This window comes from Cupressus sempervirens, unplaced genomic scaffold (assembly GCF_028749045.1).
Source record: "Cupressus sempervirens isolate cs-2001-9-10 unplaced genomic scaffold, ASM2874904v1 CseChr00s100001_01, whole genome shotgun sequence".
In the NCBI taxonomy this organism is placed as follows: Eukaryota; Viridiplantae; Streptophyta; class Pinopsida; order Cupressales; family Cupressaceae; genus Cupressus; species Cupressus sempervirens.
In genome coordinates this window covers 5,097,092-5,125,070 of record NW_028322205.1, presented here as the reverse complement: position 1 = coordinate 5,125,070, position 27,979 = coordinate 5,097,092, and positions in this window count along the sequence as shown.

The following is a 27,979-nucleotide window of genomic DNA, read 5'->3' as shown; positions in this document are numbered from 1 at the left end:
TTTTTATTAACTTAGAAATTACATATATAGGCCCCCTCTTAAGGTCCATGGCCAGTTACAAATTCATCAATTACATTATTAGAACACTTGAATCACTCATAAATCCAATAGCCAATAGTTATAGTTCAATAGATCAAGAAAATATAGCAAAAGTGATTAGAATTCCTTGAAATGGTTCACATCCTCCTCTGATCACTATAGTAGTCACATTGGTGCCAAACCCATATAATTCATATTCCAATGGTCATTACAGTTTTGAATTTTGACTATCAATCTTAAACTAATGATCATGACTAACACATAATAGACTTCCTTATTTTTCATTTCTAATCTTTCTATGGGTCCCTTTGTGCAAATGAGTTTAATTGTCATTGTGACTCCATAATTAATAGTCAAGCAACTTTCCATAGCAACATAACGACAAGCTTTGATTTCCTTTTTATCTAAAAATGGAAATTAAAGATACTAAATTTTTGTTTTTCTTTTCATTGTGGGTCTATTTTCAAGCTATGTACATCGTGGAAAATAGGTGGCATTATTCCATTTCTTAGAGAATCTTACATTGACCTATTTTTCTTTGTGGCACTTCATGACTATGTTCTAATTGTATCTTGTGGAATGTAATGGCCCACATGGATATATGTTGTTCTATCATTATGTCACTATAACTAACACTTGAGAAACTTTCTATAACAACAAAGTGAAAGTTGATGACACCAAAATATGGTCTATTTTTTTATTTCATTTTTAGTTTAATTCTCAAACTTTCTAAAGACTTTGATATTATAATACATGATGCTTATGATGATTTTAGACAATTATGTGCATAATTACCTTGTAGGATCAAAATGAATATGTTATGAAAAGATATGTCATTTAAGTACAAAATAGTGTGAGAATGATGCATTCTCTTCCTTAGCTAGGTTGGGTAGTTCTCCTACAATAACGTGACATAAGATAAACTAATTTAGATAACATGTTTAGTAGTCTTGATGTATGTTATTGTCTTTGAGGTACTAATATTTTTTAGATATAAAAGTGGGGTCAACTCAACCAAGCAAGAGTCAAAGTGGTTGCTTGCATTACTAGACCAACACCAAGTAGAGGAAATTTAGGGTCGTGAGCTCCTTGATTACTATTCTTTTTGGTGCCAAAATTAATGAACTGGTTGTAATAATCAATACCATTATTTGCTTTGATATTTTATGAGTCTAAAATCTAGGAATTATGTTCCTAGTCCATGTATTTAAATAACTAGAAGTTTGTGTTCCAAAAGGTTAAGTCTTTAGTTATTTTTCTATAGAAGAAGTTGCTAAGTATTGAATACAATCTTGGTGTTCATCAGTATGTACATTTTACCATTTTTATGAATAAAAGGAATGTTTTAAGTTTTCATCACTAAGTTATTCTACTTTACTTCTCTATGGAGGCCCACATAGGAAGTGAACTAATTAGTTAGCATAGGATTTACATTTAGTTAGTAGAACTAAGGTAGACTCTGTTGTTCCTACAACCATTAAAAATAGAATTAGTGGACTATTCCTACAACATAGGTAGTTGAAGTAATTCCCAATTGTATTTTCATAATTTGTTAAAATAGATTTGATTCTGAATTTTAGCTTAGATTGCTTGTAGTTTAAGCATTTGAATTTCCTGAGAGTAGTTCTTAAGTTGAGATAAGTTTGAAGCATATATTTTGCAAACACCATTTCAAGTTTATATCCCTAGTTGACAAATTAAATGAGTCCAAATGAGTTGGGTAAGAACCACTTGAGATGTCCAATCTTGGGTTAAGAAATCCATTTATGTAAGATTTTGATCCCTTTCTTTGGCCAAGCATTTTTGGCATCGTTGTCAGGGATGGTGTTAATTCAAACTAGTCTTTATAGTTGTATTGCTATTCCTTAGATAATAAACTTTAGTCATAAATAATCATGTTATGCATAGAAGAAGAGACCACTTAGGCAGATTTCTTCATCATAATAATCAGGAAGAGCCATTCAATGATCCTCAAACTGAGATAGATGAACCTCGAGGAGGGAATGACAAAGACAAAGTCTTTGAAACTCTATTTGCTGAAATTGATAATGAATCAAAAGAATCACTCCACTTAAATAAATTTTTTGATGATCCTAAATATCAAGATAATTTTTACTAGCCATTGTTATCTATCAAGCACCACCTCTTCCTCCAAGAATGGCTATGCCTACCTTTCCTTTTCCTATTCCACCTTAGAAAGGGAACACAAATTTGAAGAACATACCTATTGCTGCACCTTCAAAAATTTATGGCCTTATTATAGAAGACCCTGAAACCTTTCTCCTTGAGTTTGGCATCCTCTATAGGAGTTATGACTACACAACTAATGCTCATAAGTTGAAATTGTTTCCCTCTACTTCAAAATATGTTTCTCTTCAATGATTCATGGGGTTGGGTGCAAATGTTATAGAAAATTGGACTAAAATGAGTAATTTGTTTCTTCAAAAATATAAAGAATATTTTATAGGTCAAAATATGAAGGGGGATGACAATTTTAAAATATCACAAAAGGAGGGTGAAACTTTGGAAGACTATGTTTCCAGATTCTTGTTTAATGTGCAACAAAATACATAACATAACCTAAATGAAGAATCCAAAAAGCATCTTTTTCTGAGAGGTGTATAAGAAGAAAGCATGGAAGCCCTAGATCTAATGGTTGGAAGAGACATTACACAAAAAACTTGGAATGACATCAAGAAAATATGTTAGAACTATTCAAGAGCTACTATGAAGAAAGGTAGAGGACTAAGGAACGTACCACATAAGACCAATGGTGGATTGAGAGTGTCATAGATGGAATTATCTAATCCACTTTCTGAATTCAAGAGAGATATCATTAATGATGTTGCTACTCAATTGGATACGATGCAATTTTAAAGGAAAAAGGATGAAGCTAATGCCACGTTGACTGAATTTTGCTCTCATTGTAGAGAAAGAAATAAGAACTACACATGCAAGACCATTGCAGTAGTAAATGCACAACCAATGCACACTAAGTTTAAAGTAATTGATGAGGATATAGGAGAAGTGATTTATGTTTCTCAAAGGCAACCATGGGCTTAGAGACAGGGTATACCTTAAGACTCTCTAAATAATTTTGGTTATAATAGTAATCAGTGGCAAGGTAATATTCCCCCAAATTTTTTCCCTCAAGGATAGAATTGGAATAATAATTGGCCCAACTAGAAACCTTAGTATAATCAAGCATACCATCAATGACCTCAGTATCCCCTAAAAAATACTCAATGGCCTCAACAAAACAACTAGTATCCTCAATGGGGCCTGAATCAGTAACCTCTATATCAACAGAATTGGTAGCAACCACCTCAATGGGGGCCGAGCCAATCACCCTGCAGCAAGCCTTGATGCCTCCACCTCAACAACAATCCCTGATGCCTCTACTTCTTGCAACTAATGCTAGCCCATAGAAGCAACTACAACTTCTTTTTCAGCCTACACCAATTCCCAACAATAAGTAGCAAGCTTATTCTTTGCAAATCAATGATATTCATCTCAGGTCACTAATACTAAGAATGGTCTAGTAAGTCAACTAGTCAATGTCCCAACTTCCCCATCTATTCAAGCACCTAATCCTCCATTTCCACAAAGGTTAGTTCCAATAGCTCCATCCAAACCAAACCTTGTAGCAACTAATCTCCTAGACTAGCTTAAGCAAATGACTATACAGATTCCCTTATTAGATGCACTTAAGGAGATTCCCCTTTACAATAAAACTTTAAAGGAAGCATGTGTCAAGAAATCTTCTAGAAAGAAAAAGTATCCTCATACTATCCATGTGTTGGGACAACTTTTTGATTAAATTTTGAGCAAAGCCCTAACACATAAATATTCTAATCTAGGAAGTCCTATTGTTACCATATATATAAATCACATCCAAATTCAAAATGTTTTGATTGATATAGGAGCATCAATTAATGTCATTACTAGAGAAGTATTTTTAAGACTTAGTATTATTTGATTAAGGGATACTCCTACAATACTCCAGTTGGTAGACAATTCAATTATCTAACCTAGTGGTATGATAGAAGATATCATTGTAACCTTGGATTCCCTATATTTTCCTTTAGACTTTATTGTGTTGTCACCAAGAGGCACCCTTGGAGGATATCCATTAATCTTAGGAATACCTTGGTTGGCCACTGTAGATGCATGCATTGCATGTCACTCAAGAAAAATGACAATATCAGATGGTACCAACACTAAGAAGTTAACCTTGTACTCTCCTACACAACCTCAACTAGATCTTCACCAAGTTTCTTGGCCAGACCTTAGTGATGATCCCCCAAAAGTTAATTTTGTTCAAAAACTCATGATGCTAGAAAGAAACCCATTTTTTTTTCCTAGGAAGAAGATGATATATTAGTAGCAATCCTTACTAATCAGTATGAGGTTGGGGAGTCTATCTTTGAAAATCCTATCAGCTCCTTGCAAATTGTATTGCCTAGATATGGCACACCTCAATCTCCTATAGCACTTGATTACCTTCACACATTATTACCCCATGAAATTAAATATCCATCAATAGTAGAGGTCTTAATGATGGAAAAAGTGAAGAAAGTAGAGATAGCTATAGGAAAAGAACTAAATATTAATAATAAACTTACTGGATCTCAGATGACAAGTATCATTAAACTATTACAAAATATTCAACAAGCCTTTGCATGGGACTATAATAACATGAAGGGTTTAGATTCTAGTCTTTGTACAAATAGGATATTCATCAAGTTAGAGTGTAAGTTAGTAAGATAACCTTAGAGGAGGGTAAACCCAGCATTAAAAGATATAGTCAAAGAAGAGTTACAAAAACTTCTTAATGCTAGATTTATTTATCCTATTTTTGATAGCCAGTGGGTGTCACCTCTTGTTATTGTTCCTAAAAAGGGGGGAATGGAGAGTATGTGTGGATTACAAAGAGTCTAATAAAGCCACTAAAAAGGATCACTTCCCTCTACCATTCATTGATCAAGTATTAGGTAACTTAGTATGAAAGAGGTATTTCTCATTTCTAGATGGTTTTAGTGGCTATAACCAAATCCTGATCTCTCCGAAAGATCAGGATAAGATAGCATTCACCTATCCATTGTAGTAATTAGCACATTTTTTGACAATGTTGTAGATTGTGTTGAAATTTGTTTAGATGATTTCACGACTTATGGTGACACATTTGAACAAGCCCATGCTAACTTGGAGAAGGTATTAAAAAGGTGCCAAGAATACAACCTTTCTCAATAGTGAGAAGTGTTATTTCATGATGGAAGGAGTTGTTCTTTGGTACTACCTTTCCTCTTTTGGAATTCAAGTGGATCCTACAAAGATTGTTGTAATTACTAATCTACCAATGCCAACCAAGTAAACAGATGTTAGAAACTTTCTTGGACATGCTAGATACTACATGAGGTTTATCAAAGATTTCAGTAAGCTTGCAGCTCCTTTGTATGACTCAAGAAGCAAGCTGAATTTGAGTGGACACAAGAATGTGAAGCAACATTCTTACAATTAAAGGATGTTTTGACAATAACACCTATTCTAAGAGGACCTGATTGGAACCTACCCTTCCACATTCATACCAATGCATCTAACACTAATTTTGGGACAATTCTTGGACAAAAAGAAGGTACTCTTGAGCATGTCATTTACTAAATTAGTAATAATTTGCAAGATGTTGAGCTAAACTATACTATTATTAAAAAATAATTGATTGTTGTTGTGTATGTACTTAATAAATTTCAGCATTATATTACAAGCTATGTGGTTTTCGTCTACACTAACCACTCTACTATAAAATACTTCATGAATAATCCTGATATTTATAGTAGATTAGCATGTTGGCTACTCCTCATGTAGGAGTTTAATGTGAAGATAATAGATAAACCAAATCGAGCCAATATAGTAGCAAAATTTTTTATCATGACTTCAAGTACCTAATGATCCTCTAGACATTGATGATAACTTTCCTAATGAGCATTTATTTCCAATAGAAATTTATAACCCATGGTTTATAGTTATAGAAAATTACCTTGCTACAGGAAGAACACCACCACACTTTTTACCCAAGCAGCACCGTCTCCTAGTGGAAAAGAGTTTCAATTTCTCATGGATAGCTAGACTGATGTTCTACACCAAACCAAACCAAGTAACTGGTTGGTGTGTAAGGGAAGATGAAACTTATGAAATCCTATGGGCATGCTATGATGAACCATGTTAGGGTCATTTTGTAGTAAAAAGAATAGCCTACAACTAGATACTACTAGCCTACTCCTCATAAAGATGCAACAAAGTATACAAGATGATGTGATCAATCCCAACACATGGGAAGACCCACTAAAACTAATGAAATGCCCCTTCAACCACAAGTGGTAGTCACACCTTTTGAAAAGTGGGTTATATATTTTGTTGGTCCAATAGACCCCTCTTCTCATGGAAAATCATATATCTCAGTATGTATCGATTATGCAACTAAATGGGTTGAAGCACAAGCTATGGTACATGCAAGAGATCAAAAAGCAACAAATTTTCAATATGAATGCATATTCACCAAATTTGGAGTACTCAAACAAATTGTCACAGATCAAGGAGCTTAAGTCACATCAAACTTGATTACAGAACTCATGAAGAAGTACATGATCCATCATGGTACATCTTCCCCATACAATCCTCAAGCTAATGGTTAGGCAGAAATCAGAAATAGAGAAATTGAAGCTATCCTCACTAAAATAGGTCCTATTCACAAAAGGGACTAGGTTACTAGGCTTACTAAAGCAATTTGGGCTTACATGACTACATGGAAGAGCACAACTAGATTTACCATATTTAAATTACTTTATGGTAAATCTTCTTCCATGCCTATCAAATTTGAACACAAGACTCTAAAAACTTCTTTAGAGCTAGATGTTGATCTTTTTAGAGCTCAAGAAGATAGGTTACTATAGTTGAATGCCCTTGATGATTACTATAAATCTATCATGTACAATATAGAGATAATCCAACAGCAATGAAAGAAATGGCATGATAAGTTCATCCATGACAATAAGTTTTCTATTGGAGACTGGGCCCTCCTATATGATTCTTGTTATCAAAAAACTCTAGGAAAATTCTAAACCCATTGGCTATGACCATATGAAATCATTTTTGTGTTTAAAAATGGTCATGTATAGCTCTCTACCATTGATCTTGTTCACTTCAAGTTACTTGTTAATGGACACTACTTAAAACTTTACCATAAATTGGCTAGTTGTGAAGAGTTCTTGCAACAATTCTAGTCACTTTCTAATCCTCCAATTCCTACAGCAACTACAAATGAGTTTCCCACTCATCTACCATCCTCTCCCTAAAATCATTTCTCTCAAAAAATTAAACTACTTTCTTTGTAAAAGAATTTTTTCTATAATAGTTCTACCTCACTCCACTTTTTCTCATCTTCCACCTCATCTCACCCTTCATCCACTTACATGACGGTATCAAATGATAGCACAATTCAATAGGTCCATATGCATACTCAAGTTTAAACTTTTTCTTAGCATGTTGTTCTATTTTTAGTTACTTTTGTCACTAGCAATTGTAGGGGCTATTGCCTAATTTAGTTGGGGGGAGGTGTATTATTATCTCATTCATTTTTTTTGTGACCATTAAATGTTCATTATTCTTTATATGCCACCATATGATAAAGAGAATAATGTGATGTGACAGCTATCTTTATGTCACACATTTTTGCAAATTGGTAGGTATGTATTTAATGAAAAATTAAGTTATCTTTAATGCTAAAAATGTCAAATGCTTAAAAAGTACTTTTAGTTGTTTTCTCATCTTGTTACAAGTTCTTCCATTTTTTTTTGAAATCACTCCTATAATTACTTCAAAATAACAATGGGGTGTGGCATGTTGAGAAGAGAACCAGTTGACCATACAACAATGTTGGGAGACCTAGTTTGCTTGCCTATATTTCAAGCTAGGGGGTAGATGAATTACATTTTCAAATTGTCTACATGGAATGAAAAGCTTGCCTTAGAATTCTTGTGAACACTGAGGGATGGTTTTTCTATAGTAAAAGGAGTAAAGGTTATGTTTTCACCTAAAATTTTAGTAGATGTAATGGAATTTCCATTTGAAGGAGAACTATTTTTAGATATATTGGATGCAATTTCAACTAGAGATCAATTTATAGTGCCTATAGACCCATAGCTTCAGATAGACCGAAAAAAAGGTATAGTCCACACATCTTTACCACAACTATTTATTGAATGTGTTATCTATGTTGTGAAATATTTTACTTGTGAGGGGAGACATTCATATTTGCATTCTACACATTTCAAATTTTTGAGTTTGCTAAGACATGATGATTACCCTTTGAATGTTCCTCATTTTATGTAGCACATTCTATTAAAAAGACCCACAATAGTATAAAAAGGAACCCCAAAGGATGTTTCACACCATTGTTTCATTAAGTTTATCATAGAAAAAGCTCTTAGGGAACAACTGGGGATATCTTGGAATGATTTTGTTGAACACAAAGTGAAAAACCCTGTTAGGCAAATTGTGGAGGAAGTTAAGGAGGAAACATAACCTCAGGAAAATCCGAAAAACTTGGCTCTAGGATCTTCCTCAACTAGACCTAGAAGGTTACAGAGAACCTCAATTTCTACTCCCATAGCTTCTACCTCTAGGTCAGCTCTAAAATATAATAAGGGCAAAAGGAAAGTTAAAATTTCCCCAAATGTCAACCCTCCTACACCTCCTAGGGTTCATAAGAGAAAGAAGAAAAGGAATGTATAGGATATATCTTCAGAACTTCCTATAACTTCAAAAGCAACAAAAGTACCTCTTAGGCATAGGACTCAAAGAGGCCAATCATCTATAAAACCCAATGATGATGTGAATTTTCAAACCCCTCTATTCAAAAATATTGTTATTAGAAAAGAGAAATCCTCTTCTTCTCATAAAAATAAGAATATCATTGAGGAAGGGGAAAGTATAGAACACATACCTACAGTAGCAAGAATATCATCTGACCAACCACCCATCATTTCCATAGATTTAGGCATTGAATTTAGTGTACCTATTGAAGTTCTAGATTCTCCTCTACTTCAAAGAGAAAAATTTCATGAAGAGGATATTGGAATCCATTTCAATGCAGATAACACTGTTACTAAACAAATTATTTTGCAAAGACTTGATGCTTTAGCATCTACAACCCAACAAGCTATTCCTAATGATCCTTCACCTAAGACACATGTTACTTCTAGTCTTGGTTCCAATATTTTGTTGTTAAGCATCATTTCATAGTTATCTAATTAGTTAATTTAGGAGAGGGAAGAATGGAACACAAAGAGAGCTTAGAGAAAACTATCTTCAATCAAACTCAAGATTTGACTAAAAACGATGAGGAGATTGAGCAATTAAGTTGTAAATGTACAAAGATCACTGCCATAATTCCTAAATTAATTTATTGTCACTCTCCTTCCCCTATTTATGCTCTCTTTTTGAAAGAAAAATTTGTTAGTTATCAAATGACTTGTGCAATTAAGGGTAAGAATTTAACATTGAATACTCCTGATGAATTCTTCTAAGCCATCCATACTACCCCTGTAGCTGTCAAAAATTTTCTTTGTGAACTCTTTTTACATAATTTAGTAGTTCCTAACAATAGAGATTTGAACCCTCTACCTTATGTGGGTGATATTCAACATAGGGCACTAATGTCTTGGATCCAAAATGAAATTAGCAAAGAACTTTAGGCCCATCAATTTATAAAATTAGAATATGAGACTCCACTTCTTCATAGGCCTCAAGCCAAGGATGCTAGAACTATGTACTATGAATGGATAAAAAAGTGCTTACTCAAAACTTGGAAGCTAGATTATCCCTCCTTTAAGGGACATAACCTATCAAGAATATAAAACAATGGTAGAAATAGATATCCTTGTAGCAAAGTAAGGGAATCAATGGTGATCGATAGGATTGAATGAAGACCTGCACAAGAAAGAACCTCATTCTCCATTGAATTTTATCATGGCTACTTGGTGAGCACTCTAGTATATCAAGTTGGGTGAAGAAATGAAAAATGATTGGATCCCTATAACTTTTTAGCCTCCACTATTATTATCACTATTGCTTCCTAATCAGCAAGACTTAGAGATAGTTGATATGACAAAAGTGCTTCATAGATGGGAAAGGTACAAGGAGAATAAAAGTTTTTATCGGAACATTGCTACAAGAGGTAAAGAGTAGAGTATTGCTTCAGATTTTAGGATTGCTGTAAGGGTGAAAATTTTTATGTTTTCTTGAGGACAAGTCAAATTTTTAGTTGGGGCGAATGATGAGACCAAAATATGGTCTATTTTGTCATTGAATTTTCAATTTAATTCTCAAACTTTCTAAAGACTTTGATGTTCAAGAACATGATGTACATGATGATTTTAGACAAATGTGTTCATGATTACTTTTCAGGATTGAAATGAATATGCTATGAAAAGTTATGTCATTTAATTACAAAATAGTGTAAGAATGATGTTTTCTCTTCCTTAGCTAGGTTGGATAGTTCTCTTGCAACAATGTGACATAGGATAGACTAATTTAGATTATATTTTTTGAATAATTCTTGATGTTTGTTATTATCTTTGAGGTGCTAATACTTTGCAAATATAAAAGTTAGGTAAACTTGACCAAGTGGGAGTCAAAGCAATTGCTTTCATTGTTAGACTAGCACCAAGTGGAGGAAAGTCAAGGGTTGTGAGCTCCTTGATTACTATTATTTTTGGTTCTAGAATTAATGAACTAGTTGTAATAATCAATACTATTATTTGCTTTGATAGTTGATGAGACTAAAATCTAGGAATTTTGTTCCTAGTCCATGTATTTAAATGACTAGAAGTATGTGTTCCAAAAGGTTAAGTCTTTAGTTATTTTTCAATAGAAGAAGTTGTTGAGTATTGAATACAATCTTGTTGTTCATTAGTATTTACATTTTATCACTATTATGAATAAAAGTAATATTTTAAATTTTCATCTCTAAGTTATTCTCCTTCACTTCTCTATGGGGGCCCACACAGGAAGTGAAATAATTAGTTAGCCTAGGATTTACATTCAATTAATAGAACTAAGGTAGACTTTATTGTTCCTACAATAATTAATAACAAAATTAATGGACTATTGCTATAGCATAGTCAAGTTAAGTAATTACCAACTGCATTTTCATGCTTTGTTAAAATAGATTCGATTCTTAGTTTTAGATTAGATTTATTTTAGTTTAAGCATTTGAATTTCCTTAGAGTAGTTCTTAAGTTGAGATAAGTTTGAAACTTATATTTTTCAAACACCATTTCAGGTCTAAGTCCCTAGTTGATAAATTAAATGAGTCCAAATGAGTTGGGTAAGAACCACTTGAGATGTCCAATCTTGGGTTAAGTAATCCATTGTTGTAGGATTTTGATCCCTTTCTTTGGCCAAGCAATAGTCATAAATCTATCTTAAGATCAATGATCCTCATTATTGTTCTTAATTTTTGTGCATGATCGAAAGAAGGTTGCACTTGTTTCATGTGTCACACTATTGTTATGTCACTTTGGTTATTCTTCATTTCAACTCATTATAGTGATATAGTGACAAGTGTAGATCCTTTAAGATTTGATAGCCATAGAAAGGGTCTTATTTCCAAGGTGAATTGACTATTCAACTTGATGACATAGACATTTATATGTGTTTTGGACCATTTATTTGATTTTAACTTAGTGTTAGCCACTTTTGACCGTGTTAATTTCTATTTATGCATCAAATTCAATTACTATTGTTTCTAGCTTGTTCTAATGATCTGGATATCATCTTTTATCCTTAGTATTTGATGTTCTCCACTACCATATTCTTTGAATATTCTTGTAATATATTTTAAATTTATCCTTCCTTTTGATGGATACATTTGACCATCAAGTCAAAAATTCTCATAGAATCGGAACTACTTCTCTCTCATTTGAGAATAGATTGATGCTTACCCTCCCACCCAAAACACCTAGTAGGACTTGAATACACTTTAAATTGATTAATTCCAACCAATATAAATGTAGGGAAGATATGAGAGAAGAATCCCTAAATGGAAAACTAGAAACAAACAAGAACCTAACCCTAGACTTGATATCATCCTTAGAAGCTTAGGAATAGGGTATTGAAATCATGGAAACAAGTATATATCTAGTTCTAACCAAGCAGTGCAAGGATTTGGACTAGTGAGAATTTTGTATTGGCATCTAAAGAACTTGGAATTATTTTTTTGGGGGTTGATTCACCCCTCCCCTCTTAGTTACTCCTCTTATATTTCCAACAATCATTATGGTAAACTTGGACATAATGCAAATATTTGCAGAAGAAAGAATGGTATGCTAAACCCTAAACCTAAGTTTTTAGGTAACTAATTTTATTGTAAGAAGAAAAAAAATTAAATACATGAGTGAAAATTAAGAATGAAAAATACACCAACTACACCTATATTTGAGGGATACTAATGTAATTGTCAAAATTTTGGACATAGAGCATATGAATGTAGATCATAAGGAAAACCTAACTAGATAAATAGAACATAGAACAATTCACCGAAGAAATTTTTTCTAATTGTCACAAGGTTGGACATTTAAGGAAAATTGCATGACTTGAGGACCAGCACCAAATAATGATCACATAAGGGGTAAAGAAAAAGTAGATGTTGAACAAACAAACAAAGAGATTAATCAAACCTAAGAGAAAAAGGTGGAAGTTGAAAGTAGTTAAACAAGTAAAGTTAAGATCATCCAATCCAATGGAGAAGGTGACCACATCCTCAAACTAATAAAGAATACTATTTAAGGAATTGTATACTTAATGATTTATCTTACATTATCTCCTAACTTAAATTGTGCAAAAGTTCATATCTGCATAAGAAACAATGCATTAGAATATATTTGTTGAAAGATAGTGCAAAAGAATACTTTATATGTTGGATGTTGAGCATCAAAAAAAATTTCTATATTGACTAAGCATTGCAATATGGATTGAATACCCCAAATGTCAAACTGATGTATAGGCTAAGTTAAATAGAATTGATCGAACTATATAATGTACATCGAGCTCATATTTCATTATTGATTGAGAGAGTTGGATTCCAACAAACAAAGGATACAATGTTAATGGAGACACTAAATAGAATACCAAAAGTATATATATTGATAATTTAAATACATTAGACACACCTTGCATATATATTGATCAAGCAGTGATCTCTAGTTGTGTGATGTAGAAGCATCCAGAGGTATAAGGAAAATCCTGTGTCACCCAAAAAAATGTACTTAGACTTATTTTTTATTTCATGTGTTTTCATTTCTAGATACCCATTTCGAGCAAATAAAGGTTCCAACTCTTACAGTTCCACTATCAGTGTTCTAGGATAGAGTATTTAAACACCTTGGGATACGTATAAATGCCAAAAAAATAGGAGTATGTAATTGAGCCATCATTTTAGTGAAATAGGAGGTGTAAATTGGCTAGATGAATGTAATTGTAATTTAGAGCATTCCAAAAAAAGAATCAGGTCAAAAGGCCCCACAGTTTGAAAGTTATCATAGTTTTTTGGGTTTTGGAGACCTCCTAAGAATGCTTCAAAGTCAGGATAGGGGCATTAAATGACCTCAAAAAGGGCCAAAAAATGGGGGAAAAGAGAATATTTTCCATAGGGCTATAGAGTTCTTTGAGATCTTTTCAAAAATGTAAACGGTTCGTCAATCGGAGCTACAGTTCAAAAATTATGCCTCCCAGAAGTTTGGTTACCATTTTTAGATTCTTCTAGATCTCTGTCGACTTCTAACGCAACTTCTGGAGCCTTCTATTTGGTTGGTGGATGCAAACTAACACTTTCTAGAATGTATTCCTAGTCCTTACCTTGTGGGGTCTATTTAAGGACATTTTTGGCATTGTAAGAGGCAGTTCGGAGCGGAGTTTGAGAGGAGGTACTGAAAGGAGAAATTATCTCCAGATTTATGGCATTGTAAGCCCATAGGGCATGTTTTGAAGTCTATTTTCTCTGTACTAGATGTATTAGCTTATTTAAAAAGTTAATAAAAATTCTCTTTCCTGTTGTGTCCATTCTGCACTTGGGTTGTGTCCCCATCAAGTGGTATCAGAGCCGATTTTCCTGAGTGCGTAGACAGAGCAGCAACTGTGAGGCAGTTTGCACTAGGACTATGTGGTTGTGGGTTTGAGTTAAGAAGATGCCTCCACAAGGAGATCATGGTGGGAGGGCCAGAGCTATTAATCCTAAGGAGGTTAGAGCCCTCAAAAGGTAGGTACAAGCATTGCAGGAGGAGCTCCGTAGAGGAACAAATTTTGCCGTAGGTGACGACAGTGAGGATGACAATGAAGAAGAAGAAATTGGATTAAAAGGGGAATTTGATAGGGAATTTTTGAATTAGGCAAAGGAAAGGCTTTTTAGGGCCATTACTAAGTTTGGGAAAAGGTCTACAATTGAAGTGGGTGTATTTTCAAGAAATTTGAAACAAATTGAGTTGATCGATTGGATCAATGAACTGGAAGAGTACTTTGAGTATGATGATATCAAGGACCTAGATAGGGTTAAGTTTGCAAAGGCCAAACTAAAAGGCCATGCCAAAATTTGGTGGCAAGAGGTCTAATTGGAAAGAAACAAAAGAGGAAAGGAGAAGATCACAAGGTGGGATGGCATGGTGGACAAATTGAAGAAGCAGTTCATTCCTGTGGACTGTGAGCTTGATTTTTTTAAGAAGATGCATGGATTAAAGCAAGCAGGAAGAATAGTCCAAGAATATATAGAGGAGTTTTATAAACTTTTGATTAGAGCAAGGCATGCAGAAGAAAATAAGGAGAAGGTTGCTCGTTATATCAGTAGATTGCGACCTAGCATCTAGGAGGAATTAAATCTGGTAAGAATGACCAGCATTGAAGAGGCATACTAGTTTTCCCTATGAGTTGAAGAGAAGCTGAATAAAAGGTTTGAAGGAAGACAAAGAGGGTGTGGTCAAGGAGGAAGGGGAAGCAGTAGGTCATCTGGAGGCTGAAATGAAACACAAAAGAAAAATGAAGATATGGGTACTAGCAAGAACCAAATGAATGAGGGTTTCAAATGCTTCCATGATCAAGACTTTGGAAATTAGAGAGGAAGAGGTAGAGGACATGGACAAGGAAGAGGAGGCTTCTGTGGTACCTATTTTCATTGTAATAAAGAAGGTCATTGTGCCTTTGAATGCCCTCAATGACAAGGAAGGACAGATAAGAGAGCTAAGGGATAAGCTAGGGTTGCTCATGTGGATGAGGATACACAGTCATCACATTCAGAGGATGAAAAAAGAGGAGAGACCTTGGTAAATGAAAGGGTCCTACTAAGTGGTGAGATTGAACTAGGACAAAGGAGGAGTTTGTTCCATACCGGATGCAAGTGTGAGGATAAATGTTGTGACGTGATCATTGATGGTGGTAGCACAGATAACTTGGTATCAGAGGAGATGGTCTCTAAGCTAAAGCTCAAGAGGGAGAGACATCCCCAGCCCTATTGGATTGCTTGGGTGAAGGATGATCATAAGGTCTTGGTAAGTGAACAATGTTTAGTGAAATTAAAAATTGGGAGTTACCATGATGAAGTTCTCTGTGATGTTATTCCAATGGATGTTTGCCATCTATTATTGGGTAGACCATGGTAGTTTGATAGGCATGCAGCACATGATGGTCATGCAAAAACATACTCTCTAACAAAGGATGGAGTTCACCACAAATTGAAGCCCATGAAAAAGGAAGGCAAAAAGGTATGTAGCAATGCTAGGATTTTTCTTGTTGATGGAAGGAAGTTTTTAGATGGCATGAAACATCAACATATGTGCTATGCTTTGATTACTAGGAAAGATAAAGAAGGTAGTAGTGAAATACCACTTGAAGTTTCAGATTTACTAGGTGAGTTTGGAGATATTATCTTTGATAATGTTCTAGAAGGATTGCCACCAGTAAGGCAAATCAGTCATTAGATAGATCTAATTCTAGGAGCTAGTTTTCCTAAAAAGGTTGCTCAGAGGATGACTCCTATTGATACAGACGAGCTATACAGACAGGTGCAGGAGCTATTGAGGAAGGGCTTGGTTTAGGAGAGCTTGAGTCCATGTGCAGTACCTGCAGTACTGGCACCAAAGAAGGATGGAGAGTGGAGGATGTGTATAGACTCTCGAGCTATAAATAGGATAACCATCAAGTATTGATTTCCTTTGCCAAGAATGGATGATCTTATGGACTGCTTGAGTGGAGCTTAGTACTTCACAAAGATAGATCTCAAGAGTGGATATCATTAGATATGGATATGAGAAGGAGATGAGTGGAAAACAACCTTAAAGACCAAGGAGGGTCTTTATGAGTGGTTAGTCATGCCCTTTGGATTGATGAACGCCCCAAGCACCATCATGCAGCTCATGAATGAGGTACTTAAGAAATTCTTGGGAAAATTTGTTATTGTCTATTTGGATGATATTTTAATTTTCAGCAAGACTTTGGAAGAACATTTATTGCATATTCATAATTTTCTTGAGAGGTTGAGGGAAGAGAAACTATTAATTAATTTGAACAAGTGTATCTTTTCAAAAAGGGATTTAGTCTATTTGGGGTTTGTTATATCATGTGAAGGTCTTAAAATGGATCTAGAGAAGGTAAAAGCCATCTTCAAATGGCCTACTCCAAGGTTTGCTACTAAGGTAATATCATTTCATGTTCTGGTTAGTTTTTAAAAGAAATTAATTAAGAATTATAGTGGCATATGTGCACCTCTAACTGACACAATAAGAGGGGATAGAAAAGAGTTCAAATGGACTGCGGTACCTGTGAGAATTTTTGAATTACTGAAGAGGAAGGTGACACAACAACCTATGTTGGCACTTCCAGATTTTAGAAAGGTGTTCCAGGTGGATTGTGATGCTAATGGCAGTGCTATTGGGGCTATATTAAGCCAAGAATGTAAGCCTGTTGCATATTTTAGTGAAAAATGGAATGATGCAAAGAAGAAGTATTATGTTTATGATCAAGAGTTCTATGCAATAGTTCAGGCCTTAAAGAAATGGAGGCATTATTTCTTGCTGAAGGAATTTGTTTTGTATACTGATCACCAGGCATTACAGTACCTAAATAGCCAAGGTAAATTGAATCAAAGGCATATGAAGTGGGTAGAGTTCTTACAGAGCTATACATTTGTGTTGAAGCATAGAAGTGGAAAATCTAACAAGGTTGCAGATGCACTAAGTAGGAGACAGTTGTTGCTTACAGTAATGCAGGTTGAAGTAGTTGGGTTTAATGAACTCAAGAATCTATACCTTGAAGATCCTGATTTTGCTAAAGCATGGAAAGCTTGTAAAGAGCCTATTGCTGTAAACAAAACTAAATGGTTAGACTATCTGATTCAGAATGGTATGTTATTCAAGGGCAGCCAATTATGTATTCCAAGGAGTTCCATGAGGGAAAATTTGATTAAGGAGAAACATAGTGGAGGGATGGAAAGAAATTTTTGTCAAGATAAGACCATTTCCATTCTTAGAGAACATTATTTTTGGCCTCAAATTTCACAAGATGTGAAGAAGTTTGTACAGAGTTGCCAAGTTTGTCAAGTTGCCAAGGGATTTAGCCATAATACTAGACTATATCAGCCATTACTTGTTCCATCAAAGCCATGGGAGGACATAAGTATGGATTTTGTTCTTGGATTGCCGAGGACACAAAGGGGTAATGACTCAGTATTTGTGGTGGTTGATAGGTTCTCCAAAATGGCACATTTCATTCCATGCCACAAAACTTATGATGTTGTCCATATTGCAAACTTGTTTTTTAGAGAGGTGGTAAGACTACATGGTCTTGCAAGGAGTATAGTTTCTGATAGAGATACTAAATTTGTAGGGTATTTCTGGAGAAAATTGTGGAAGAAGTTGAGAACAAACTTGAAGTTCAGTTCCACACATCACCCACAGACAGACGACCAAACAGAAGTGGTAAACAAAAGTCTGGGCAATTTGCTAAGATGTTTAGCTGGGGATAAGCCCAAGGAGTGGGATTTGATTCTACCACAAGTAGAGTTTGCTTACAATAACTTGGTATATAGGAGTACAGGAAAATCACCATTCCAAATTGTATATGGAGGCAGCCCAAGGACTGCACCAAAATTGAGGAAGATAGAGCAAGGCAAGAGGACAAGTGTTGAAGCTGAAGAATTTTCTAAACATATCAACCATCTACATGAGGAGGTTCAAGAACACATTAACAAGATGAATCAAGAGTATAAAACTAGGGCTAATCAAAGGAGAAGGCATAAGGAATTCCAAGTAGGGGATCTAGTCATGGTGCACTTATGAAAAGAAAGATTTCTAGTCGATACTTACAACAAGTTGAAAATGAAGAAATTTGGTCCTTGCAAAATTTTGAAAAACCATGACTCAGGAAATGCATATGAGGTGGAGCTTCCAGATGGTATTCACATTTCTCCTATTTTCAACATTGTAGACTTGACAGATTATCGTGATGATGGTGTAGATGAGGAGGTGGTGTTAGAGCCATGTCCAATTCCTACTTCCAAGAAGGAGGAGATAGAAGACATTCTAGATCATCATGTGGGTAGGAATACCAAAAATAGGTAGTATGAAGAGTATTTGGTTAAGTGGAAAGGATGGCTGATCGAGGACTCAACTTGGATTTCAGTAGCTGAGGTTTCCCATTTGGGATTTCCTCTACCATTCATAAAGTGACAGTGTTACTTTTAATCTATGTTGGGTGTCTGATGCAGGAGCATCCAGATGTATAAGGGCAATCCTGTGTTAGCCAAAAAAATGTACTTAGACTTAGTTTCTATTTCATGTGTTTTCATTTTTGGATACCCATTTGGGGCAAATAAAGGTTCCAACTCTTACAGTTCCACTATCAATGTTCTGGGATAGAGTATTTGAACACCCTGGGATATGTGTAAATGCCAAAAAGAAGGAGTATGTAATTGAGCCATCATTTTAGTGAACTAGGAGGTGTAAATTGGCTAGATGAATGTAATTGTAATTTAGAGCATTCCAAAAAAAGAATCAGGTCAAAAGGCCCCACGGGTTGAAAGTCATTGTAATTTTTTGAGTTTTGGAGACCTCCTAAGAATGCTTCAAAGTTAGGATAGGGGCATTAAATGACCTCCAAAAGTGCCAAAAAATGGGGGAGGAGTGAAGCTCATCCATAGGGCTATAGAGAACTTTGAGAGCTTTTTGGAAATGTAAACGGTTCGTCAATTGGAGCTATGGTTCAAAAGTTATGCCTCCCGAAAGTTCGGTTACCATTTCTGGATTCTTCTAGATTTGTGTCAACTTCTAACATAGCTTCTGGAGCCTTCTATTTGGTTGGTGGATGCCAACTAGCACTTTCTAGAATGTATTCCTAGTCCTTACCCTTCGGGGTCTATTTAAGAACATTTCTGGCATTGTAAAAGGTAGTTCGGAGTGGAGTTTGAGAGGAGGTACTGAAAGGAGAAATTATTTCCAAATTTATGCTATTGTAAGCCCATAGGGCATGTTTTGAAGTCTATTTTCTCTGTACTGGATGTATTAGCTTATTTACATAGTTAATAAAATTTCCCTTTTCTATTGTGTCCATTATGTGCTTGGGTTGTGTCCCCATCATTGTGCCAAGTTGTTTAGAGAGAAAATTCTCTAAACCCTAACATGAGAAAATGGCATCTTCATCATCTATAATGAAGAATTAAAGAGAAGAGGTAAGAAATGTTCAATTGGTGAAGAGTGACACATGTCCTCGACCTAAGTTGTGTGTTATTCCTCAGATTCCCATGAAAAGAAATTCAATGGGTGCGTTATCATTGATACTACCTAAATTCATTATGATTCACAATGTGAGGAGTTGTTACACGTGCAAAATTAGTGAATTTTTACACTATGATATTCATGCAGCTTATGAAAAATTGTGTGATAAAGGAATATTAAATAAGAAGTTTAAAATTGTTGAGAGGAAAGGATTAACTAGTACCCTATATTTTCTGAGAAAGTTCAAAATCAAATGGATTAAATTTGTGCTAAGAAGATTTTATGATATAGATTTGTGGCTAGAATATTGACAAATTAAGATTATAAAGAATCTAATTCATGTTATTATTGGTTATCAAAAATTTGAAAAGAAGAAGACAATATTCTTGGAAATATAAGAAGAGTAACTGAGAGGGAGGGGTGAATCAATTACTACTAAAACTAATCTTAGGTCCCTTAGATGTCAATAAAAAATTACAATCTAAAAAATTGAATACTATTGATCCTTGGTAAACATATAAAATATTGTAACTCAATAAATACATAATGTGCTAACTTTGCAGATCTCAGTGATTAGTTAATATTAATTGCAAGCATGAAAGTAATAACATGAACACATATGACACCAAGATTTAACATTGAAACCTAATATGGGAAAAACCACCAATTGCAACTAGTTACTATTTTTCACTCTTTTTAAGTGAGCCCTATTAGGAGCCAACCCTATTAAATGTTACAAAACACACTATTAGATGTGACCCTGTTAAGGGATTTAATCACCTTGTTAGGAGTGGCCTTGATAGAGATCTTGAAAAAATTTAATAGAATTGCCACCTTGTTAGAGGATTTGCAAATGGCTATTAGGCCAACTTTGTTAAGATATTTTGGATCACTACTACAATGGCTAGAGAATAACAATAAAATGACTTGATTGAGATGCAATTGAATTTCTAATTACAAATCTCTATTATATCTTGTGCTAAATCCTTCTTGATCAAATATAGCTTTTTTTCTCCTCAAGGATATTTAGCTTATCCTTCAAATTTTCCTCCTCTCTTCATCACTTGTAATTCATTCAATACAACTTGCACACTTTGAAATCACAACTTGACCTTTTACCTATACCATCCAAATTGTCAAAGTTGGCTCAAATACAAATTAGAATAATTAATATTCATCATCATAGTCAGCTAGAATCTATAGATAAAAAAATTAACTTTCACATGCCAAATTAAGAAAATCCTTCGTTGCTCAACCCAACTCAATAGAAACTAACTTAGAAGCAATTTCCTATATTAACCAATAGAGACTGAATTGACACTATGAACTTGCAAAAATCCTTTGGTAACTGAGTGAACTTGGTCACCACTGATTCCATCCAACTTTCCTTTATTAACTGGGTTAGCTCAGTTAGCACTCTTTTTCTACATGAATTCCTTCGATGCTTGAGTGAACTTGGTAGACACTATCTTATTTATTGGGAAAACTTAGGAATGCTTGGTAGATAAGGAAAATTGTCTCTATTGACCAAGTGAGCTCACCATGCACTAACTAACAACTATCATGACATTTGTGTAACATCAAAGACAACACATAATTAATCAATTGTATCCAACAATCTCCCTCTTTGGCACTAATGGCAACACAACATATCATAGTAGAAAAAATTTGAGAACAAGACTCCCTCTATTAGTAAGCTTCTATGTGCAACAATTTTCTACCAAGTTCATTCAGTTTTAATGTTTCTCCCTCTTTTAGAATTCTCCTTCTATGAGATAACAATTTTTTTAGAGAGATATGATAGTAAGCTTCTCTCTCTTTGATAATGCATGCCAAAGACAATAGTTTAGTAAAGTATCATTGTACCTAGAGTGTTGGTTCATCTGTGATATGCCCTTGACAATACTACTTCAACTAATTGATCTTCAACTTAGTTCTTATTGATGCATCACTAAACTTTATTTAGTGAGCTTTAGATAGGGGAATGACCCCTAGCTTACCTCTAGGATACAAGAAAGCATCCTTAGGTAATGGTTTGGTGAATGTCTTCAATTTGTTCTTTCATATTCACATATTCCAATCTGACTTCTTCGTGTTGTACTAATTCTCTTACAAAGTGATATTTTATATAAATTTACTTTGTTTTGGAGTGCATCACTAAATTCTTTGATATGTTGGTTGCATTGGTGTTACCACAATATATGACTATTGGCTCTTTGATTTCAACCTTCATTCCTTCCAACAATTGTTTGAACCAAACAATGTTAGAATAATTTATTGTTGCTACCACATATTGTGCTTTTGTTATGGATTGGGATGTGTAATTTTTCTTCTTGCTTGTTCAAGATACCAGTGTTTTACCAAGAAAGAATGTTCCACCACTAGTGTTTTTTCTATCATCAAGACTTCTTGCCTAGTCAACATCAGTAAAAAATTTTTTGTCTAGATTGCCTCCAAGTTTGTACCATAAGCTATAATCTTCAATTCCTTCAAATATCTCATGATTCTTCTAATTTCCATTATGTCATTTTCTCTAGGTTTTGATAAGAATCTTGCTATTATCCCAAATGTTAAGGCAATGTCAAGCCTTGTATGTACTATATATTTTAATTTCCCAATCACTGATCTATTTAAGGTCTGATCTACTTCTTTGAAGTCATCATTTTTGGTAATCTTATGTCCAATAGTTAAGGGAGTTCCAACTAGTCTTGAATCTTCCATTCCAAATTTCATTAGTATCTCCTTCATATACTTAGATTGAGTGATATAGATACCATTTTTGTTTTGTTGAATCTACAATCCAACAAAGAATTGTATCTCACCAAACATGGACATTTTAAATTCTTTACTCATTTCTTTTGAAAATGCTTTCCATAAGTCATCATTTCCTATAAATAGAGTATCATCAACAAATTTGTTTGCCAACACAATATTCTTATCTGTTCCTTCCTTGATACAGAAACTTCTATTATCATTTTTTCTTTAAAAAAAAATCTATATCAAATAGTTATGTAGTCTTTCATACTAGGCTCTAGGAGCTTTTTTAAGACCATATAGTATTTTGTTTAATTTGCAGACCATTTCTCTTCTATTATGATCTACAAAACCTATTGGTTGTTCAATGTAAACTTTCTCATCAAGAATTCCATTCAAGAATGCAGCTTTAACATCCATTTGATATACTTTAAATCCTTTGTGAGTTCCATATGCAAGTAGAGCCCTAACATCTTCTAATCTTGCAATAGGAGCAAAGGTTTCACCATAATCAATACCTTCTTCTTGAGAATAGCATTTACATACCAATATTTCTTTGTTTCTAGCAATTTTTCCATCTTCATTTAGCTTATTTCTAAATATCCATTTTGTGCCAATAACATTTTTTTTTTAGGCCTAGGAACAAGAGTCCAAGTATTGTTCTTCTCTATCTATTTTTTTTTTCATTCATAGCCTCAATCAAACTTTCATTTTCTAGGGCATCTTTAATATTTCTTGGTTCAAATTCAGTATGTAAGCATGTACGTTTCAATTTTCTTCATGTTATTGTTCCATATGATTTGTCTCCAATGATCTGATCAAGTGCATGATGTCTTCTAACATATTTGGCCAATACAGGTTCTTTGACTTTTGAATGAATTCCACTTTCTTCATTTTGAACCTCAACTTTAGGCTCATGTCCTTCTATTTGTGGCTTGGATTATTTAGACTTGGTTTGAACTAGCGTGGAAGCCTCTGAATGTGACTTGGGTCCCTATGACTCAGTTTACACTTCCTACAACTCGATAACCATTGGAGATTTGGGGAGCTTGGGAGATGAAGTCTACTTTCTCTCAAATAAATTTGGCAGGGTATTAGGTTCATAGTAGATAAATCTTCTGTAATCCTCTAGTTTCTTTTTCATTTCTTCTTCACTCCTTTTGGCAAACTTGTCAATTCTTACATGTGCACTTTCAATTATCTTATGAGTGAAAAATTCAAACATTTTTATGCTTTAATTCTATAGGAGTGTCCTAGAAATATACCTTCATCACCTTTTACATCAAATTTTCATTTTCTAGATTCTTTCAAGATATAACACTTGTTGCCAAATACTTTCAAGTAACTTACATTAGCTTTAGTTCCATACCATAATTCATAGAGAGTTTGGTTTGAGTCTTTCTTCAACTAAACTTGATTTAAGGTATGAACTATAGTGTTGATAGCCTCCTCCCAGTATTTGATAACAGCATTCTTCTCATTCATATGTATTCTAGTACAATCCATGATGGATCTATTTCTTCTTTCAGCTATTCCACTTTGCTCAAGTGTACCAGGGGTTGATACTTGTCTCTTGATTCCTCTTACAATGAAAAAAATATTTAATTCATTGGAGATGAATTCAGCACCTATGCCTAATCTTAAACAATTCAATTTCTTTCTAGTTTCTTTTTCAACTCTTGCTAGATACCATTTGAATTTCTCAAAGGCTTATGATTTTTCTTTTAGATGCATTATAGTCATCATTATAGAATAGTCATCAACAAAAAGGATGAAGAATTTTTCTCCACTATAAATTTCTATTCCAATGGGTCCACATAAGTCATTATGCACAATTTTCAAGACTTCTTTTGACTAATAGTTTTTGCTCTTAAACCTAGTATTTCTCATTTTACCAATTTGGCAATTTTGGCACAATCCAACATCAGGTTTCTTAAAACTAAGAATGCCTATTAATCTTTTATGTTTTCTTATCTTGATAAGATTATCAAAATTTACATGACATAATCTTTTGAGCCATAAACAACTTTCTTCTACTTGAGCAATAAAACATGAGCATTCACCAAGATCAAGAAAAAATAGATTATCCTTAGTTTGCTTGCCTGATCCAACTAGATTCCCTTTATTATCTAGTAGTCTTGCCTTTACTTTCATGAACTCTACCTTGAATATAATTTTTTTTTGTTGTGCCACACTTTGTAGATTATGCTTTAGTCCTTCAACCCAACAGGCATTATCATAGACAAGTTCATTGGTTAATGAGATATGACCTTTTCCCTTTGATGCAATAAGGTTAATTGTTTACAAACCTTGTACTTACTCCATCATACTATTCAAAATTTTCAAATTTTGTTTTATCACCATTCATATGGCGTGAACATCCATTGCCAATAACCCATGTATCATTTTTTCTAACATGAGAAATAACTGTCATCTTATCTTCTTCATCATCAGATTCATCTTTCATAGCAATGTACATCATTTCATCTTCATTGTTATCATAATCTTTAGCCATGAAACAAGTTTTCTTACCTTTGTACTAGTAGGATTTATGACCTTTGAATTCCTTCTTTCGTTTGTATTTGTGGGATTTATTTTCATCCTTGCTTTCTTTTTTTGGATACCTGACAGCAATATGAAAAATTTCTTCACAAGAAAAACAAATTATAGGGATTTTACCTTTGCATTTTCTTCTGCCTTTTGAGTATTACTTTGCAAGTAGGGCTTCAACAATTTCAAGATCACTGTCAAAACTTTCTTTAGTTTTTTTGGTGTTTGAAACTATAGAACAACAAAATATTCAATACTAGAGTGATATTACTCATGTAATCCAAGGAATACCTATTTCCTATTCACAAGTACATGTGTCAATCACTTTGACCCAACTTCAACAAAACTGAGGATGGTTTTCTACTCTTTAGGTTCTGTTAAACCAAGGTGGGAGTGCCTAGGGGATGATTTACTAAGATAATTGTTGTATGAAACTTAATTTAGCTTCATTCTGATTCTATTCTTCTATCCTTGTCACATATACAATTTATCCATTTGTTGATATTCTCTTATTCAGATGCTTCCATCTTAAGTAGATTTGGTCACAATTCTCCTTGAGTTAAAAAAATATTCCTAGTAATAGCAACTACCCATAACTCAAAAATAATGTATAAATGAGTGTCGACCACCAATACAACCTTGACTGAAAATGACTTTGAATTTAAAATTAATTTGGAATTTAGAATTAAATTTTACTCTCAACCATCATTTATTTATGTAACCAATTCCTTATCCATTGGGCAATAGAGTCTATTAGTGGGAGATCTAATTTTGACAACTTGTGAATGAACTTATCAACAACAATCACCCATTCCCATTCTTATTAAACATCCTTTTCGTAAACTCATGAGTTATACTGATCTACTAAAGCATTTATATAATTCATTGAATTAAGAGCAACAATAGAACCACTACACAACCCATACAAGTTGGATTTATTCACATGAACCTTATTCAAATGACCTCAAAATAGACAAGTTCATAAAATGGAGACAAGAAGTGATGACACAAAAAAAATTGTAAATACCCCTTTATATTATCCTTTTTAAATGACTAATACAGTGACCAATAGAGTTTCCACAAAAGCCCAAAAAAATTCAACTCGTTATGTCATATCTCTATATTAGAAAGTATACTTGAAAGTATCTTTACTACTACATATAATAGGTCTAACTATACCATTTCTTGACAATTCCAAAAAATACAACAAAATTTGGGCCATCCCATTGTGTTGAAAACTCATTTATATAGGCATGTGTTGCAATAAGAAAAGGGAAAATGTGATTGATAGGTGTCCTTTACAAAAAGATATTTACATACACCTATCACAAAAAGACAAAACTATGAGTAATAGAAATATTTATACACCAAACATTCTTTTGTGGGTCCCTTTTTGTTACATCATTTGGAAATATAAGAGTACCATGATTTGATTCTTTTATGATTTTTAATCCTTGGAGTAAGTGGCTATCAAGCTTGAAAGCAATGAATCATCTTCAATTACCTACAAAGTTACTTTAACCTGATGACTCTCCTTGTCTTCATCATCAACTAGAAGGGTGACAATTACCACATCATCATCTTTTTTCTTGTCACCTTCTACCATCTACTCTATAGACATGAATTCATCCTTCCATTCATTATAGGTAGTGTCATTAGGCCAATAAAAATTTAGGACCTCCCTATGTGCAGTTATTAAAGAATTTGCAACTGCATCTATATCAACAAGATCTTTTCTGATGGCAGTATAGAGTAATTGTACCTTTACTAGCTCCTCATTAGTCATTGCCCATAACAAGTGGCCAGTTTCATTTATGATTTTATTCATCCTCTCACAAAATATCTCATCCAACTTCCTTTTCCATTCTTCCTTTTCCTTCACTTTATCAATAGTCTTTAAAGCGCAAGGAAATAAATCAAACTTTTCAGCAATATACTTAGATAAACAAATTTTTAACCTCTTCTAAAAAGAATCTTATTTGTCATCAAAACCATGCAATTTATTTAACAAATCAAAAATATTTTCAATTGATGATAAGATAACTAGATGATAGATATACACATTGTAGTGATATATTTATTCCTTTCTATCCACTTCTGCACAAGGGGTCTAAAATTAATGTCACCTCTCTTTTTTTCATCCTTGATGGCTGCAATCCATTCCAATAGGTCCAAAAATGATGGCCATTCAATTTTATCCACTAAATACATTACGCCCTACCTCAACTTTTCTTCATATTAATTATTTAATTCTACATACAGTGTATACAACTTATTCTTCTCCTCTTTAAAATCCTATGCAGTGTAGAACTAAGGCCTTTTTGGGCTATCTGGTACCTCAATAATAGGGGTTGACTTAAAAGGTTCAATGGGTGGCCATGAGGGGTATGCAATTCTGGGTTTAATAGACTCTCCCACTTTTCTTTTCCCAAGTATCTTCTCCAACTGAGCTATTTGGTTTTCTAATGATTGTATTTGCATACCCCTGTCCTCTTATGCTTTCAAAACTTCTTCAAATCTAGCATTGAGTTGTGCAAATTTATCCTCTTCCTACCCAGACACCACACTGCCAAATTTCAGCATTTCTAAATCCATTCCAATTATTTGCTTGTTTCCAACCTTACCAGCCCTAAATACTATTAATGCACTAGTATTCTCTATAGTATAAATTTCCTGCATTTTGGTCTTATCCCATTTCTCAATTGACCAAATAACAAGGGCTTCCTTGTCATCACTAAATTTGACTCCTCTATGAGCCTCTAATACCTCTTCTTCAATCTTAAACTGAACACCCTTTTCTTTGCTTATTGAATCAGAAACCATGG